Raw genomic sequence first — 19142 nt, forward strand, 5'->3', positions numbered from 1 at the left:
TTTTGGCAAGGGAGCAACTAAAAGGCGGAAGACTAGTGTTCTCTCGGTCTCTGTTTTCTGTATGCACAAGCCAGCCAATAGTATCTGTTGTAAGTTTTGTTAAAAGACAGACTGGATAATACAAGTATACTGACATGGAAGAAACTCTACGGTCTCCTACTTCAAGGTCTTAAGCAAAGAGGAACATACACCTCTGGACCATGTTTGGTTTACTAATCTTTCAGTTTCCCAGCTAAAACTTAGGATCAGTCAGAGTGCTAAAAATCCGCACTGGACTCACAGCCAGTGTGTCTGCAATGCTTCTTTCAGCACACACAAACTGAGTTTAAGGACCTGGAAAGCAGTTCAGAAATGTGCTGGCCCAAAAGCAAAAATAAACCATGCACAGTATGTCACATTAGCTCTTAACTGTCTCCAGGAAGTGAAGTGTTTGACAGAGAAAGATATTTGTTTGTGTCCTCATTTGATTCATGTTTCAGGGAAAGAATTGATGTCATACCCCCAGTGGAGCACATCCATACATCAAGGGGAGGATACCGCAGCCTACAGGATGTCATCTTCCTGCAGCCTCCTCCCTGCTTCCCTGGGGAGGCGAAGTGCCATGCAAGTGAAGAAGACTTTAGAAAAGGGGTGAATTTCTTTTTTTTTTTTTAATTTTCAGCTTTGACAGGAATGTTTGAGATGGCAAAGGAAACACATTGCACCCTCTCTGAATCATCTTGCTGGATAGCCAGAGAGACTTCCTGAATTCTTCAAGATGGCATGCCTTCCTAATCTTTGTTCCTTCTCCCCAAAGACATGCTGCTGACTGCTGCTGAGCCCTCCCAAGTGCTTGGATGCACCATGGCTGACCTGATGAGAAGGCTCTGGAGAAGAGAAGGCTCTGGGCAGACCTCATTATAGCCTTCCAAGACTCGAAGGGAGCATATAAACAGGAGGAGGTATGACTGTTTACATGGGTGGATAGCAATAGGACAAGGGGGAATGGTTTTAAACTGAGACAGGAGAGGTTTAGGTTAGATATTAGGAGGAAGTTTTTCATGCAGAGGGTGGTGATGTGCTGCAACAGGTTGCCCAAGGAGGCTGTGGATGCCCCATCCCTGGAGGCATTCAAGGCCAGGCTGGATGTGGCTCTGTGCAGCCTGGTCTAGTGGTTGGCGACCCTGCACTCAGCAGAGGGGTTGAAACTTGATGATCTTTGAGGTTCTTTTCAACCCAGGTCATTCTATGATTCTTTGATTCTATGATTCTGTGATTCTATGATGAACCAGTCATTCAGATCTGGACTGCCATCTACTCCCAAAGTAGACAGCAAGTTGACTGATTCTGTATGGGATAAAATGGATGGGATCAGTAATATAAATATTTCTGTATTAGGAAGTGATGAGTTATTTGTGGTGGATATCTTCCTTTGGCACCTAAATTTCCACTCACTGTCTCCTCTAGGTAGGAAAACATGGAGAAATGCTAGTAAAGGCCTCCACAGACTTAGTATAAATAAGGAACAACTCCGTAGAGAAGTCTGTGAATTTACCCTCACAGGTAGGCCAGAAGAGGCTGGATCCAGAGTATACTTATAAAAGATGGCTGATAAAATAATATTAATAGAAGTCTATAATGCACACAATTCATTTTCTGATTTCTGATTTGATTCCTTATTTGTTTTCACTGTGTCACAGATGTACTTTTTAAGGATACTCTCTCAGACTACCTCAATGGTAGCTTTCCTGGCAGAGAATAATAAAACTTAGTGTTAGTGGATCAAATCTGTAGAAAGAATTTGAAGGAATTTGCTAATGTGCTAGTTCGTGAGCCATCATAACTCTTCCTTTCTTTGTCTCACCTTCAAATTCATCTTTTTTTTCTTTCTTCTTTCTTTCTGACAGAAAGAGTACCAGAACATTGTAAGAAACCTGCGCTGAAGTCTTGTTGTATTATCTCTCCATACTGCTGTGATTGAGATGGGTTTTTTGATGAGGAGGTAGCTCCAGGGATTCGTTGAAGATGTGAGTGTGTTTTCATGCCCCAGAATATTTCTTCATCTATTTTAAGGTGAGCAGATATGCTAAAGCACTAAAAATAAATATTTAAAAATACTTTACCTCAAAATACCAATCCATCAGCAGCAGAGGGTAAAAGAACTTTTAAAGGGATCTTTACCTTGCATCATACTCCAAGCAGAACCTCAGATTTACAAGCTTGTGGTTAAGACAGATCTAGCTGAGCTGCTACCTCAGCTGGCATCACAGGAGGGGACAGGTATTCTTCAGGTTGCTTGAACTCTTGGCATCAGTGTTGCAGGTCTCAGCATAGCATGGGAGTTTCCAGTCTTTTCTCACAATACAGCACACTTCACAAAGGCTGTCTTATTGGTCACAGTGCCAGGTAGAGGCTTTTGCTGACAGTGCCTCTTACACTGCTGTGGCCATGGCAATGGTTGTGTTTCTGCACAATGTTAGCAAAATGGGTGCTGTTTTCCCCACAAAGAAACATGTTTCCCCTTTGAAAAACACGAATCCCATCACCAACTTGTTCTTTTGCCTTTATTTACTCACTTTCAGGTCTTCTACTTTCCACAGCTGGGCACTGGGAAGGAGCCAGCTGTGTGGCTAACCAGTTCTCCACGGAGTGACAGAACCCAACCACAGCTTGGGCACTTCAGGTGGAGATGCCCACTGCTTCCCTGAAAGGAGCATCAGATGGAGAAGTAAAGAAAGGACTCCTCACAGCTGCTGGGCACTATCAGCACTAACCAGCAGGATGATCTGGGTTTCTGCTGCCCTCTGCCAGACAGCAGCGTTTTGATCGCAAGTCTGTGCCCTGTGGTTATGGCAGGACTTCAAATAACTACTTGGTGTTTGAAATTCAGGCACAGCCCACTTATTTGGATATTTCAAGCTGCAAGTTTCAGCTGAACCCCTAAGCAGCAATTGGGTTTAAACAATGAGGAGAGCTTTCCCCAGGTATGTAAAAGCTAGGAGAACTGATGCAGTATTCACAGGTAGTTTGCTCTGTGTTGAATGAAATCCAGAGATCCTCTGCTGTAGGGCTTACACACTGCAATTTACATCTGCAAATATATATGTACTCAGTAAATACTTTGAATGCTTATGCTCCACATAAACAAAATGTCCTGTCTAAAGTCATGGTAAGTATGGAGAATTCTTCATTACCACTGTACAATTTCAGTTTTAACTTCCAACTTACTACTACAGAGAACTTAGTCTCTTAAGGAAAACTTATGATCTTAAGACCAAAGACCAAATCCATTTTTAAAATTTGTGACTTGAGCAACAACTGTACTGAAGATAAGCAGTGTTTCATTAAAAAAGCAAATACCTCCGTGAACACAGAATACGTAAATATTTCAGCTTGTTTGTCTTATGCTGTGGGTGATACCCAGTCTTGAAAAATGTAGGGGCAGAGAGGAGAATTGTGAGCTATAAATGATGATATAAAACAGCAAAACAATAATCTAACACAAGAGCAGTCAGTGTCTGGGGTTTTGCTGAGCAAATGTGTCCCTGTTTCATACAGAAATACATTCTTGTTACTGGGACAGGGTCAGCTGAACGTTGGTGGTCATGAGGGCCTGCAGGGGGTTGGGTTGGAGGTTATTTTTGGTTCTAAGTGGGACATCTTATCTTGCTGTAAGTTCATGTATTCCTTCATCAGTGGCCTCAGTGTGCTGGGGAGAGCTTCTTCACTGTCATGAAGCAGCAAAGCCTGAAAGCAGTAGAAAAGGGGCTCATGGTATGCCTTAAATCCTGGGAGTGGTAAAGAAAACCAATCCAAGGATCGTCTTCAATAGATAAGGGTTTATATCCACATAGCAGAAACTGAGAATAATGCAACAAGGAGCAAGTAATCCTCAGTGATGATTACTTGCTACACAAAAAGCTTTCAATGTATGTCTCTCCTCTAACTCAGCCACTGTTTTCGGGATGTTTTGTGACACCACAAAGCAGCTGTTCTTTACTCTTCTGACTAAGACATTTATATTCAACCCTGACATTTTAATCTAATAAAGAAAAAAAAAAAGTATTTTACCTCCTTGCAGTATAAACAGAGAACCTCTATATAATGGGCATCTGTGGAATATGGAATTAATCCCACTAGCGCGGAAAAACCTTCATAACTCTCTTGCGGCTCCATCATTCTTTGAGTTATGAGGTCTTCCTCTCACTTGTGGGATAAAGTCCAAATCCCACAGAAGCTTATTATGTGTCCACTATTTATTAAGACTTCATCATTTAAAACAAAACACTTAAGAAAGACACTGGGAAACATTTGAAATCAAAGAGGTTGCAGACTGAGGAATGGCTGTTGTATTTGAAGGTTTTTCAAAGCAGAGAAGAATAAGTTCATTTTAGTCCTGATAACCACTGAACTTGCTGCTTCTGCTTATTTTTCTTTTTTCCTTTTTCTCCATGGAGAGATTCCAAATGTTTTTCCTTTCTTTCCTACATGATTTTATAAATCTTTTAGTATCCTTGTGAAGACTTCACTTACTCTCCTCTGCCTTCTAGACCAATGACTGGAGCCATTAACCATGAGTGAGAGCCCTTGTTCCCTGCTCTAAAGATGTAAGCATATGTATTTGCTGTACCTTGACTTGCAGAAAGTTGTTTAAATGATACCCACTGCTTTGCAGAAGTGTAACATAATACAGAAGTACTAGCTGAGGATTAAATCTAGTAGTTTAGCACTTGTAATGTTTTATACTGAGGTTAAACTGGAGTGAAGAAATTCTGAGGCACTTTTCTCCATTTCTTCCTTCTAGAAAGAATTAACTGTTATCACCTATATAATTCTCCCCTTATCTCACATATACGTAATTAAACTTTTCTCAAAACAGTTGTGTGAAATAAGGGACTTCATTTTACAGCTGTGTTGTTCTGTATATCAGTGATAGATCTGAGTTTAGAAGCCAAAAGGTGCTGGCTGCCATTGAGCTCAAGGCATGGCTCCTACTGTAAAGTTAGTTGATACTGTACACTAAAATAGGCAAATACTTTTTCTTCATGTTGTTATGGTGTGATGAGAATGCTGGAACAGTCATACACTACAAGTGGAACAGATCTTGCATCAAATACCTCTGTATTTGGTCATATAGCTGTGGCTACCAATCCATGCTCACTTTCTGCTGGTAGTGAGGTTAGATGGAAAGTGAGATTCACAGTGCTGTTAAAAGGTGTGTGCCTCGAAGTGTGATGATGTTGGACCTTTTTGCCCTTTGAAAAGAAAAGTTAAGGTAAGAGAGCAGGCAGTTTTACTGACTAGTGGGAAATACAAGATTGTTCTACTTCTTGGGTGAGAGTGGGTATAACATTTTTTAGCTCTGCAAATGAAAATCAGGTATATATAGATGAATTTCAGGGGAGCAGCCAAAATTTGGGTGCATACTTGAACTCTAAATCTATTCACTTGTTCACATGTTCTTTCGCTTAATCTCTTTTCTTCTCTCTGTTAGAGAAAGCATGATCCAAATTTAAGGCAGACAGGAGAATAAAGAACAAACAGACATATCTGCTGGCTGTTCCTAAAAAAGCAAAGGGTACTTCTGACTCTCATCATACCAAGAACTCAAGATGGGCCTCCTTTTCTGAGAATCTGTAAGATTTATAGTAAAAAAAAAGTACAGGCAGTCAGAGGGCTTCTACTTGATGACAGATCTTTCTGCTCAGCCTTTGCTGCTGAGTGGAACTGAATTAGCACAAAATGACCCTTTTATTCTACTGTAGCATGGATTTATATTCTCAGGGGCTGCCCCTCCGTACGGGTAAATTATCTGAACTATTTCAAAGAACTCAAGTTCTGATGTTTGAGGTTTGATCCTGGCAAAAGGTGAACACATGCTCACAAGCTCTATGGCTTTATGAAAGACATTTTCACCATGAGATACTTAGAACCTCTAAGTTCCTTTTATTATTTTGGTCAGCTTTTCAAGATCAAGGAACAAAATTTCAACTAATCGTAATGGATGGTGTTGTAGCCTAAACATAATTGTCCTTTTGATCTAATATTTTTTACATGTAAAAATTTTGGAATGCAACTGAGATAACTTCTTCATTTATATTTTAGAATTACTTTGCCACTTCAAAGAAATTCATAAATATTGTCTTTTTTTTTGAAGAATTTATAATATTTACATTCACTTTAAAAGAAATCTAGGACTAATCTGATGACAGCAGCCTCATTTTTCCTGCTCCATGCATAAGCTGCTCTGTAGGAAAAATTTAGGTTTTGGATAAAAAGAACAGAAAAGGCAAGCAAAGTGTGGAGTGCAGAAGCAACAGGAAGTGAAAAGGTGGCAAGAGTGAAACAAGAATGTAAATCACGTTTTTTATGAGTGGCCACCCGGACGACAGAGTGCAGAAGCAGATCGGATTGTTGTGAGAAATAACAATGAAGAGTGCACATGTAATAATACAAAGTGCCTAAGAGAGGGCTGGGGCCAGGCAGCGGTGGGGAAAGCTCTCCTGGAGCAGGGCTGGAGCAGGCTCATTGCTTACACTGCCTCCCAGTTCCCTTTTGCTCCCTCTCCCCCTCCCTTTTTGTTTCTTAAACAAGGTTGATTTTGCTAGGGATGGTCCAGAAAGGCACCCTCTTGAACAATAAACACAAATGACTGTGGTGGTCCTGTCAGCTTTGGATCTTTGTAAAATAACCAGTGATCCACAACACTTTCTGGAATTGATTTCACAGGCTTTCCCCCTACCTTCTCACTGACAGGCTGGAACAAAATTCCCCTACCACCATCGGTGAACGCTATTCATTTTCCCATTATTTTCAATTCTTACATGCAAGGAGTCCTAAAGATCTATCCCTCTGAAGCAAAGGTGATTTTGCTACTGAAGGGGTAACAAATCAAACACTGTGCTCACAAACTCTTACATTTTGAAAGAACACTTCCAAATGATTAAATAGTTATGCATGGCAGGGGCTTGAAACTTTGATGATTTATTCAGACTCCATAACCTATAGTGAAATATAAATTTTTGTTAATAGCAGCATAAATGTAACATTCTCTCCTTCTCCTCCCTCCCCCATTTTTTCCTAAGTGTAGGACTTCCAAGATTTTTGGAAGAAAAAAAAGCATCTGTTTTTCTGTATGTTTGCTTTTTTTATAGACTTCATAAATCCAGCAAGCTTCTATTTGGACCACTAGGCCCTTTCAATAGAAGCATGTTTTCACTGGGATTTCCACATTCATAATTATTCCTCTCGTTTCTCTGCTGTGAGAAGACAAGCTGCTATTTCATTGCTTTGGGGAAGTTAATAATATGGTAGGCAAAACATCAGGAAAAATTATAATGAATGAACCTATACAAATTGTAGGGAAACACATGCTGCTGTTATAAAATGTTCCCATCATAAATCCCAGCAAATCACTCTGTGCACAAGTGAATAACTTTTTAACACATAAACACTCAATTAATTAAAGGTAATATACTATATGTGCTCAAACCAGTGTGACACAGAAGGGACAGATTCAAATAATGGCATTCAAGATTGTGGGCCCAGTTGTGTCTGCCACAGTTCTCCTGAGAGATTTGAGAATAATAACACTACAAAGTAACTTAGTTCTATACCTGAAGTGAAAATAAAGTCTTCAGCTTCAGTGTCCCAGTACCACATGATTGCAACCACTTTAGAAATTACTGGGAAACTCCATACTTTTTTTTCCTCACTTTGTTTCATAACACATAGTGAATATTTCCTCAGTGTCATGTAGGTCACTGCTCCCTCTTCCTCCAACCTTCTTGTTTTTACATATTGATTCTCTGGAGAGTATTTCCTGTAACAACTGCATTACTTGCAAGACTTTATTGCATTTATTGCATTTGTTGATATTACCTTTTCCATCAGTGGCTGTGGCTCAGTTCCACTGAAATATTTGTGTTCATTTTGAGAACCATGTTGGTCAGAATTTGCTGGAACTGTTTTAAAAATACTCTTTAAATGTTTTTAGCTCTCTAAGAAAAAAAGAAAGAGAGAAAAAGCAAGCAAACTTTGGAATGTTTTCAGTTTTGATGATGATTTTGTCAAGATCAGACAGGGACTCACCGGCTGTAGAAAAATAACCAAATTGCACTCACATAGGAATGTACAAAGCAAGATTCAGTTCCCTGTTGCAGAGCATATTTAGTTTTCTTTTAAGTGGAAGTAGCTCCTGCAACAGCCATGGAGAGCAACCCACCAAAAACTAGCTAAAAGTAGTGACTCTTATCTTACATTCAGAAATTCTTATGTTCAGATACCTGTCTCTGATGTTAAATGACACTACTGTATGAGTGGGCAAATTTCTCTATACTTCATTAAAAATAAATAAATAAAAGTTTAGGACAGAATGGGGACATTTCTAATTCTTCAAAGGTTTTTGAGGTCAAGGAACTTTTTCCAATTGGGTTTAAGCTGCATATTTATACTATGACCAGATCCTGTGTGTATTGCATGTGACAGAGGTTTTGTATGGCTGGTGTAATTCTGAGTGAAGGATAATTAACATTTTTACTCCTACCCACGACTGCTCTTTTTTTGTAGTTCTTACGTAATTTTAGTAGTTATAGGTTGGTCTTTCATATCACTTCTGTGATTCCTAGATCTAATAAGAAGCGAAGATTCCACAACATGAGAAAATACAGCAAGTATTTGAATACAAAATAGTAAAAATAAGAAGATGAATAAAATCTAAGGCTATTATACCCCTCCCCAAGGTAGCAGAGAATAATAGCTGCAAGTGATAATGGGGGGTATTTCGCATGTAATCACTCATTTGGAATTTATACAGCACACCTAAGAGTTCTGCCTGAGCACCAAACTGGGATGAGTATGCTGTTTTCAACAGCCAAAGAATAAAACATTGTGTGAATTAAGACTTCTTTGTAAGCAGAGGTCAGTTTTAGAAAGTTGAAGTCGCAGACTGGATATGAGAGTTCCTTAATGAGATCACTCAAGTTGAATAGTCCTGTGAGATAGGCTGGAAAATGAAGCTCTATCCACTCCAGATGATGTTTCTCGAATTGCTGGTAGCCCCTTCAAAATGTCATCTGTGAGGGCTTCTTGTTTTACTGAGGGCACATTAGTATTTTTTGTTGCCATATGAGAATCTCATGCTACAAATACCACGCATGGCTTCCCAAACATCACAAGGAATCAAAGGTAAATCCCTGGTGATCCTACAGCAGGGGTGGGATTTGACCACCTATTAATCACCTTAATAGGCCACACCTTAATATTCTCTTTTTAATCTGAGTGCAGGGTAGTTTGTAGACTATCTAGAATGATAAAGACAGGGGTCGTCCTTGTATATAAGGGAAAAACAACGATAATGGGTAAATACCTGCTGGCCTCAGTGAGCATGATTATAGATTAGAAAATTTCATACTAAGTTACTGGCAGAGATATTTTAGAGCCTAAAATGAACCCACATGCTTGGCCAGAGCTACTTTAAATGATTCATAAGCATTTAGGCCATTTTAAGGCTTGTTGGTTGCTATAAAAATTTATCCTGTTAAACCTTATCCTTCACTTAAGATATTTGAAGTCTAGTTCTAGAATTTATGTCTTCCATTACTCTGCCCTTATTCATCATATTTCATAATTGTTCTCTCAAAAGCATCTGTTTTTAGCTCTGGAAGTAATCTTATACAGATATGTAACCAAATGATGCCTATTTTCATACCAATTTTAACACTTTTTTTTTTTTCTCAAAGAATCCTTTAAATGAAGAGCATGCTGATGCTGACAGTAGCCACTAACAAATTCATAAGGTAGGAAGTGAATAAGAATTGAGCCAGTCTAGAAATTGTCAGCTGGTGACTAGCTGATCCTCTGGGAATTTTAGTGCTTTGTCTCCTTTTTAAACTTTGGCTTTCGCAATGCCCTATATTCATAGCATTTTTTTTACATTTTTTTGTTGTTACATGAAACTTGATAACTAACGAGTTGCTAGTGATGTTCTACTTTGCATATTGCAGTAATCTTTGTAATGTTCATTTACTTTGTTCTTGCCCGATAAAAAAAGGATGGACAGTCTCTTTTAAAGTTATTGAAAAATTCAGGCCTAGCAAATTCATGTTAAAATAAATAGTTTCTAGAATGTGCCAAAAAAGTAAAACCAGAAAATCAAAATGAAAATCACTGTCTAATCTTTACTTCAAAGCTTATCAACAATGTCACCTATTAGAAATCACAGATTGTATTTTTATTATATTTTCCTTCTGAATTTCTCATTAATGTATTGAGATCATATCAAAAAGAGTGTTTTAGAGAATATTTATTTATTTGTTTACTTATTAGAAAGAGTCCAAAGCAGCAACATTTTTGAGCTTATTGTAAGGTGCACTGGTGGCACTTTCTTCACCTTTTTGAAATCTGCTATTTAAAAGGTTGACGCCAGCTACTTTTTAACATCATTAAACATGATGTATTAAACATCATTATGCAACCATTCAGAAAGGAAAGAGAAAATATGATGCTTAAGCCAGTAAAACATAACTCCCTCAAATAAAGTACGTAGGTTGCTCCGAAAGCAATGCCTTCTATTTATTTCCATGGAAACTATAACAGATACAAAGAGCACAATAACAATTTGCTCTATTGATACAGCAAATTCTCAGCTACAGAACACTATTTTTCAACACAGTCAGAACAATTAGCTATGCATTTTCACCAGGCATGAACAAGGGCCCGCATGCCACTCTCATAAAAATCTGCCCCAACTGAGGTGATCCACAGTTTCATAGCTGCTATGGTGGAATTGTTGCTAAAAAAAAGTTGTCCACACAGTCCATCTTTCATTGACCTTAACAGATGGAAGTCTGAAGGTAGTAGGTATGGTATGACAGACCAACCAAAATTGGCAGTGTTCTCCATGGTCTTCAAACTGGCATGGGGCCTGGTATTACTGCATAGAAAGAGAAGGGTTGTCTTCTTCTCAGGTAGCCAAGAAGGCCAATGGCATCCTGGCATGTATAAGTACTAGTGGTGCCAGCAGAAGCAGGGAAGTGGTTGTCCCCCTGTATGTAGCTTGAGTGAGGCACAGTACCTTGAGTACAGTGCTCAGTTTTGGGTTCTTCACTTTAAGAAAGACACTGAGGCCCTGGAGCATGTCCAGGTAACGAAACTGGTGAGGGGTCTGAAGCAGAAGTCTTATGATGAGTGGCTGAGCAAACTGGCATTGTTTAGTCTGGAGAAGAGGAGGCTCAGGGAGACCTTATGGCTCTCTACAAGTACCTTAAAGGAGGTTGTTGTGAGGTGGGGGGGTCAGCCTCTTCTCCCATGTAACTAGCAACAGGATTAGAGGGAAAGGCCTCAAGTTGCTCCAGGGGTGGCTCAGGTTTGATTTTAGGAAGAATTTCTTCTCTGAAAGAGTGGTGAGGCACTGGACTGGGCTGCCCAGGGAGGTGGCTGAGTCATCATCCCTGGAGGTGTTGAAGAAACATTTAGGTGTTGTATGTAATAAGGGAAATGGTTTAGTGGTGTTATATTGGTGGTAGGTGAACGATTGGACTGGATCACCTTGGAGGTCTTTTCCAACCTTCATGATTCTATGATTCTTCACTGGCCTGACTCTGGAACTTTGAGCCTTCAGCTTAGTTAGCATCATGATGTGGAGGTCAGAGTTGGAGGTTTCTCCAGGTTCCAGGAAATCTAGGAAATCATTCCTTTCCTATCCCAAAAGACTGCACATTGTTTTGTTGAGTACTGCATCTTGAACTTTTAATTTGATGAGGAATTAACGTGTTGCCACTTCATGGACTTCCATTTTGATTCCAGCTTGTAGTAGCAACACCACATCTCGTCACTGGTAATAATGCAATCCAAGAAGCTGTCACCTTCAACCTCATACTGGTTCAATAGATCCTGAAAAACTTCCATACAGTGTTCTTTCAGTTCCTGTGAGAGACTCGCCTGGCATAAACTTTCTAGTATTCCAACTTTGCTACCATCATTTCCAATGCACTGAAGCCAATATTCAGCTCTCTATGCAGTTCCCTGGTCATAATCCAGTGTTTTGCGTGGATGAGCTGGTTGAGATGTTCTTCATTTTGTGATGTGACAGGTGTGCGTGGCCATCCAGAAAGTGGCTCATTTTTCATGTTGCTGTCACCACTGCCCACCACTTCACTGTGCTCACATTCACTATTTGGTTTCCATAAACATTCAGCAAATGTTGATGAACGTCAGTGGGTGGTATTTTTTTCTGCATGGAGAAATTCAGTGACACACCTTTGCGTCATACATACTTCCATGACAGATGCCATTTTGTCAGACTGCCCTTCTGCTGCCATCTGTCACACGGCAACAAAATGTAATGGAATATTCGTGGGACGGTTCAGCCTCCACTGCCATTCCACCAACATCTGCCTCTGAAATCGTGGGCCAACATAATAAAATAGGAGGCACTACTTTTGGAACAGCTCTCATAACTGTGAGAATTTTAGGTAGATGGGATGTGATTACCTGTTTTGAATTTGTTTAAGCTTTCTGTCTGATCAGCAAGTCAGTATATATATATATCTATATATATATGTATAAATGCTGCCTCCAATGCCTTGTTCAGTGGTGAATTGTAGTCTTCTCTTGTGTTCTGTAGATACACCCTGCATAAGCAGTAAGTGCCTGTGTGCATCTGGCTTTGGGCAGCTGCTGAAGAGACAAACACTACGTGCACGTGCACACATACAGACGATAAGAGTAATGTTGCTATACAGCAGTGGCAGAAAAAGAAATGAAAATAAACGGCTCAGAGAGGAGTAAATGTGACTGGAATTGTCCAAACGCACATACTTGTCAACTAGGAACCAGCCATGGTTCTCCCCTTGGAAAAACATGCTGGTGGAGGAGATGACTTGTGATGGATTTGTGAGGCAAAAGCTTCAATGGAAAGCAAAATCTGGCTTCTGCTGTCAGGGCTGGGGCTCCTCCCAGTTATCCACTGGCGTGACCTCAGTGGGAGAGAACCTGAGACTTCCTGGGTCGATGAAATGTGCGGCTGCTGCTTGCTGCCTTCTTTCCCATCCTCAGAGACTACGTGCCCCTCCACCCAGCCCCAGGCAGTAACGCCCACAGGGATGACGCATCTAGGCAACCCCCAATGCCAATGACCAGGCATTGGAAATTCAGCTGTTCCGTGCAGGATCTTACTGTGGTCTTTCCTGCCACAAAAGATCAGACTGAACTGGAGGCTGACATTATCCAGAGCTAGAATAAAACGTTTTAGTAATAAAATCTTCCTGCAGAACATACATAAATACCATTCAAAATCCCTCCTCTGGGCACTGTAACATATTCATCTACCCCAGATGAATGGACGGTGAAGTATTTCCTCATTCTGCACTCCAAATCTCCATGGTGCACACAGATATCAGACTGATGGACGACGTCTCAAATTCTTTTACACTGTCCTCTCCTATGAACATTTCAGAAAAAAGATTTTGTGATACATAATTGTTGTATAAGTTTTCAGAGTGCGAACTAACAAAAAAATATTGCGCTTTCCTACATAGTGGCATAAAAAATACAATAAGGAAGGAGGTGCAAATTGCGTAATTTCCAAACATAAGTAGTGTAGTTACAAGAATACAACACATCAGAGCCTAACAGTTCCATTGGAAGCAAGTTTTCTTGCTTTTAAATAACTTTTACAATGGCTTGAACTGCTTTCTTTTTACAGTTTTCCAGCTGGTTCCATAGACAACTTTTTCCTTATTTAGCGCCTCTGAAGTTCCTTGAGATGCTTGGATGAATGGTCCTATGTAAGTGCCAAAGATTATTTTATTCACTGAACTTCTAAACATTGAAAATGTCTTGTCTAGTTATGTAGTGGCTTGATTTTGGGTTATCACTAAGAAATTCTTATGCAGCTTGGGGAGAAGGGCTTTTTAGATTGGATCTGGTGTTATATGTGCTGTGGAGTATTACAGAAATATTGAACCTGATGCACTATTATGTCACAGAAAAGGTGCGTGCACATAAGCAAATGCCAGTTACACCTATATTATTAAATAGAGCTAAGGAACTTCCTGGATTCTGGAACATCTATACTCCTAAATTGTTGGAACATTCTCCGCAATTTTTTGCCCTTTACCAGCAAGCAACCCAAGGTTCATTCTTGGCTTCAATCTGAAACGTATCCATGACTAGCAAGGAGTTTGCGTCTGATCACCTTTTATTCACAAGTTAAAAAAGTTTAGCAGTACAGACTCATACATGGTTTGTGTAGACATAATCCTTATATAATCTTGCATATCAGTTTCCATGTTATTTGCAAACCAACACTTGGAAGAAAGTATTCCACTTTTTTCAGTCTTTGATGAGACAATCAACACCTGCCTTTACTTTATTGCAGTTATGTGGGGTAACTGAGAAATAGAATATGCCTGTCCTTATTTCAGTATATATCTAAGGAGTGTTGATGTTGTTTGTGTACATATTTTAAAGTAAGACTATCTTATGTTCTGAGATTAAAACAGATAGTTGTATGTACAGTGGGTAAATTAGTAAATGTATGCATGATATTAACATGTACTGACATTTGTTTTATAGAAGTATTCCAAGATAGACGAACAATGTGGTTGGTGTGTGTGTGTAGTCTTAAAAACAGAATAAAACATTTATCTCCAAATGCTAACATTTAGATGCAAATATTTATTTATTTAATTTTAAGAAAAGTAAATACTTTGAGGAAAAAAGATGAAAATCCAATTTTCTCTAGTAAAACATGGTTTCATCATAAGTTAAAGCTTTTAGTCTTGTTTTGCTTGTCACCCAATATTGCAGATTGGTGGTTACAATAATAATTAAATGCTTTATTGATTCACATCTAATCTCTATGAAATCTAGCAGTGGTGACAGTAAGGATCCTTTTGAACAAAGGAAAACAAACAACAAGACCCACGTAGATACTTGGGGTGAAATTCTGGTCTCATGGAAGTAAATAGTAAAACTCCTGTTGACTCCAATGGGGTCAGGATCTCTTCCCCTTTCCCTCCACCCCTAGTGTGTAACCACAGCTGTGCTTTTGCTAAGCAGCATGCAAGAAAAACTTATGAATCACATCTGGTGACCCTGTTTGGCATCACAGCAGAGAAAACATCAGTAATATTAACCCCTTTTTTACATAAATTAAAACAAAGAGACTTTTGGACCCCCTGGATAATGCAAAAAACTACGAGAAAGAAAATAGAAAGAGAATAAAAATATTTTAGAAGAACTCAGAAACAAGGCCACAGTAATACTGAGAGAGAAAAGCTGCTGAGGCCTTGTAATTGCAAAATTTAAGAATAAACACATTTTTTTTTCTCTTTTAGATTCAGTTGCTAATGTAACTTGATGAATTTCATTGGTTTGTTTCCACTTGTTCTCACTGACGCAAGCTGGCAATAGTCTTTGTAGAATTTCAGGCTCTCTTGAGTCACTGCCTTGATCTTCAGTCAAAACCTCTTCATTTTCCAAGAACCTCTTAATTTTCCATTTCCTCTTTGGCAAAGCTTAAAACCATGTCCAAAAGCAGTATTAGCATTTTTTCACCTGAGACATTGGAATTTCCACCATCACTAGGCTTATTTCCCTTTTCTGTCTTTGCAAACTGTCTTGTAAGAAAAGTTAATCAGTCTTCCACAATTTTTCTTTTAAGGGTGTGTGTGTATATTTTAGTCTGAGGAGGAATTTCACAGTCTGAAGTTTAAATCATAGCTATCTATATCCTGGGCTGAATGAGCCTTTTGGATATAAACATTCCCCAAACAAGGCATTTGTTATCAGAATCTAGAATGCAGCGCTGTACTTTCTCACCACCTAGGCATTTAACAGTAGCATTAAAGAGGAAAATTCATGCATTTTAACCCTGCTATAAAGCCTTAGGCTAGTTATTTAACTTATATGACTTCTTAAATGTGGTGAATTTTAGAGGAGATTCTGAATCTAAGAACTACAGAGGGCATTATGGAACATTATATATAAACATATGTCAGCCTGGTTCTCCTGATCTCATTTATTCTTTTTAAACATATTACACCAGGCTCCAGAATATGTTAATTATATCTGAGGGATGAAACAGTCTGATTTAACTCATCTGCCAAGCTATGTGAAGTCAGAGAGCTGAAATCTACAGGAGAGTCATCTTCCACTAGGATCACTGGAGCCCTGTAAATTCTGTATGACTTCATATCAGAAGTTGGATGTGTTTCATTGAAGTCTAGCTCCCCTAAGATCTTTCAGTCATTTTTTTTTGAAAAATGCCATTCTGCCATTGTTTGTGAGCACCTGGGTGCTCTCTAATGGGACCAGGCCTGCATCCTCAAAGATATAAAAGTGTTTAATCCCACCAAAATCATATACTTCAAAATAGTACTTCAATACAGAAGTATTTCATTACAGAAATAATTCTAAATAATATAATTTTTCTAAGTCCAGGAAAGCAGTTAAAAGTGTAATGACAGTAATGTTCCAAGTGTACAATAATAGGAGTTATAGAATTATAGAAACATTAAGGTTGGAAAAGACTACTAAGATCATCTAGTCCAACCATCAACCCATTACCACCATGCCCCACTAACCATGTCCCTCAGTGCCACATGCTAACATGGTTTTGCATGCTAACATATTTATTTGAGATCAAAGTAAGAAAAGGTAGATATGATCAAAAAACAAAACCTGGAAATAAAAATATATGTCTAGAAGAGTTAGTAGGAGTTGTCTGTATGAATGACATTTCATAGTAGTATAAGTACTCAGAGTACTAGAATATCTGTCAACAGTAAGGAGCACAACTTCTTATAATAATGAAGTTATAACACCATTTCATAATAATGCAGAGGTATTGAGCGAATGCAGAAGTCAGTGCAGAGACAACAAAGAAAATATATGTAGAAAAAATGTCCCGCTTATATGTAGCTCACAAGTCACTGACTATTCAATTACTAAAATAATGTTGAGCAATGCTGTTGTAGAACTTCACACCAAAATTATATTTTTCCCCAACATTTTCAAACCTTTTTCCTGCAGAGAATTTTGATATTGGAACTCAGTTCAGTATGAAAGCACATGTTACAGTTTTAATAAGCTATGACAGAATTTCCCATTGTGAAAAAATGCGCTATTAATATTGCAGTGTAAAGTGTCAGCAGGCACAAATAGGGCAACCAAGGCTAATAAATGGTTGTAAGGGGGATTTCAACTATCTGCACAGAAATTCATCCTTTACAATGGGAGATTTAGAGAAAGAACAGTTTGACCTCTCAGACTATATTTTTACAGCAGTTAGTTCTACAGCACACATGAGGGAAAGTTACTCCATCCTATGTAATATACAAGTGTTGGTTCAAGAAGTAACTATTGCTGAGCCACTAATTAATGGTGACCACAGCATAATTAAGTTCAACATTCTCAAGGGAGTGATTGAAACAAATACAGGACTGTGACACTAAAATTTTGATAATTAATTTTTTTTCAAGGGGTAAGTTAGTTAGAAAACCCTAAAGTCAAAAGTGAGGAAATTAAAATCCTTACACTCAGCATGGAGGCTTCTTAGGCATCCCAGGAGTCACAGAGGAATGAATGCACCTTAACAAAAATGAAAATAGAAAGCCAATTAAAAGCTAGTATAGTTAGATTGCAAGGTTCAAGATGTTATTTAAGACAAAATGGTAGCCTTTAGAAAATAGTAATCTAGTCCGAGTGAAAGAAAGGAGCAAATATAGAAAATGGGAATTAGAGATGTAAAGCTTAAGGCATAGAGTGAGAAGTAACAGAGAAAACAAAAAATACGAACAATATATTTATATGGATCTTAGTTGGGAATAGTGTGAGAAAATAGGCTGATGCATTTTTTCATTGTTGGGAAGTTATGGATAACACAGATATCAGAGAAAAACTTACAATGTTTTGTATTAGGGCTCTTTTAAAATTTGGCTAAGATATGTATAAAAAGATTTTAATAAGAGGAATTCACTGTTCATACAATAAACTGATAAACTGACAGGCACTGGAAGAACCCCCTCCTGCAGCAGGGAGGTTTGAGCTTGATGATCCTTGAGGTCCCTTCCAACCCAAGCCATTCTATGATTCTATGAAATTGAGTACGAAGTGGCAAAGAGGCAAGCGTTGCTGTTGGAGATAGATCAAGTATGAATCTAATAGTGCCAGGCTGAAGATTTACGCTTTCCCCTCAAACCCTGCTTATTCCCATGAGTGAATTTGTGTTGGCTTGAATGCAGCAGGATCTTACCTACAGACTCTGATTAGACTACAAACCCACACATTCTGCAGGTCACATCTGTTCGCCTCCTGTTAGAATCCTATTAACATTCACATTTAAACAGGACTATCTTTGACCAGGAAGAAAGGCACTGAGAGGGAAACCTCCTCTAATGGTACCTGTCGCTCCTCGTGTGTAGACTGAAACAAAACATGAGTAGCATCACAGTATTTTATCATCTTATTTACTCCAAGGCCTCACTTACAATAAGCAAATAATGATCTTATTTCTAAACAAGTCTAACACTGCCCCTCAGCCACTACCTTCTAACCTATTTTGACAGAATTGACACTGGGATCTGAATTCAGATTTAAATGTTCAGACATGACTTACACCAAAGCCTTGTTAAACAAGTGTGGTAACAGAGGGAATATTCATTGAGGAGTGTATGATGATGTTCCAGAGTGAACAAAAACCAAGCCCCACCTTTTTTAAACTGATTTCTGAGATGTCTGGCCTACAAAGTAAGTATCATTTCATTCTCCTTTGTGAATGATAGAGATTCATAATAAACCTGACTTTCCAGAGACAACCTAACTTTGCAGAAAGAGGAACAAAACCCAGAGAGAATGTAAATGACTGTTTTAAATGACTTATACATTTCTAGAATTATTTTCCAGAAAAACATAATGTCCTGAAGGAAATACGCAGTTCATGGTGTTGATGGAAAGAGTTTACTAGCACTTCATTTCTGTGATTTGCGTAACTCACTTATAACTTTGATTTTCATGGATAATTCTGTCAATCCAAAGTCATGTCAACAATAATGCTTTATACTAATCCATAACATTGTGTGTTTTTTGTTTACATGCATGCACTATGTGTATACAGCTCCTATCCTGATAATAAACTGCCAGTCGAGAGATTCATTTAT

At 38.6% G+C, this 19142-nt stretch overlaps 1 long non-coding RNA gene across 1 annotated transcript; it reads left to right on the forward strand.

Annotated features, from left to right (window-relative positions):
• Positions 488–4001, forward strand: LOC110398784. The gene is made up of 4 exons (XR_002438612.1): positions 488–630; positions 797–941; positions 1887–2006; positions 2562–4001. It is a non-coding gene; the product is annotated as an uncharacterized LOC110398784 (long non-coding RNA).

The sequence above is a fragment of the Numida meleagris genome, chromosome 4 (assembly GCF_002078875.1).
Source record: "Numida meleagris isolate 19003 breed g44 Domestic line chromosome 4, NumMel1.0, whole genome shotgun sequence".
Classification (NCBI taxonomy): Eukaryota; Metazoa; Chordata; class Aves; order Galliformes; family Numididae; genus Numida; species Numida meleagris.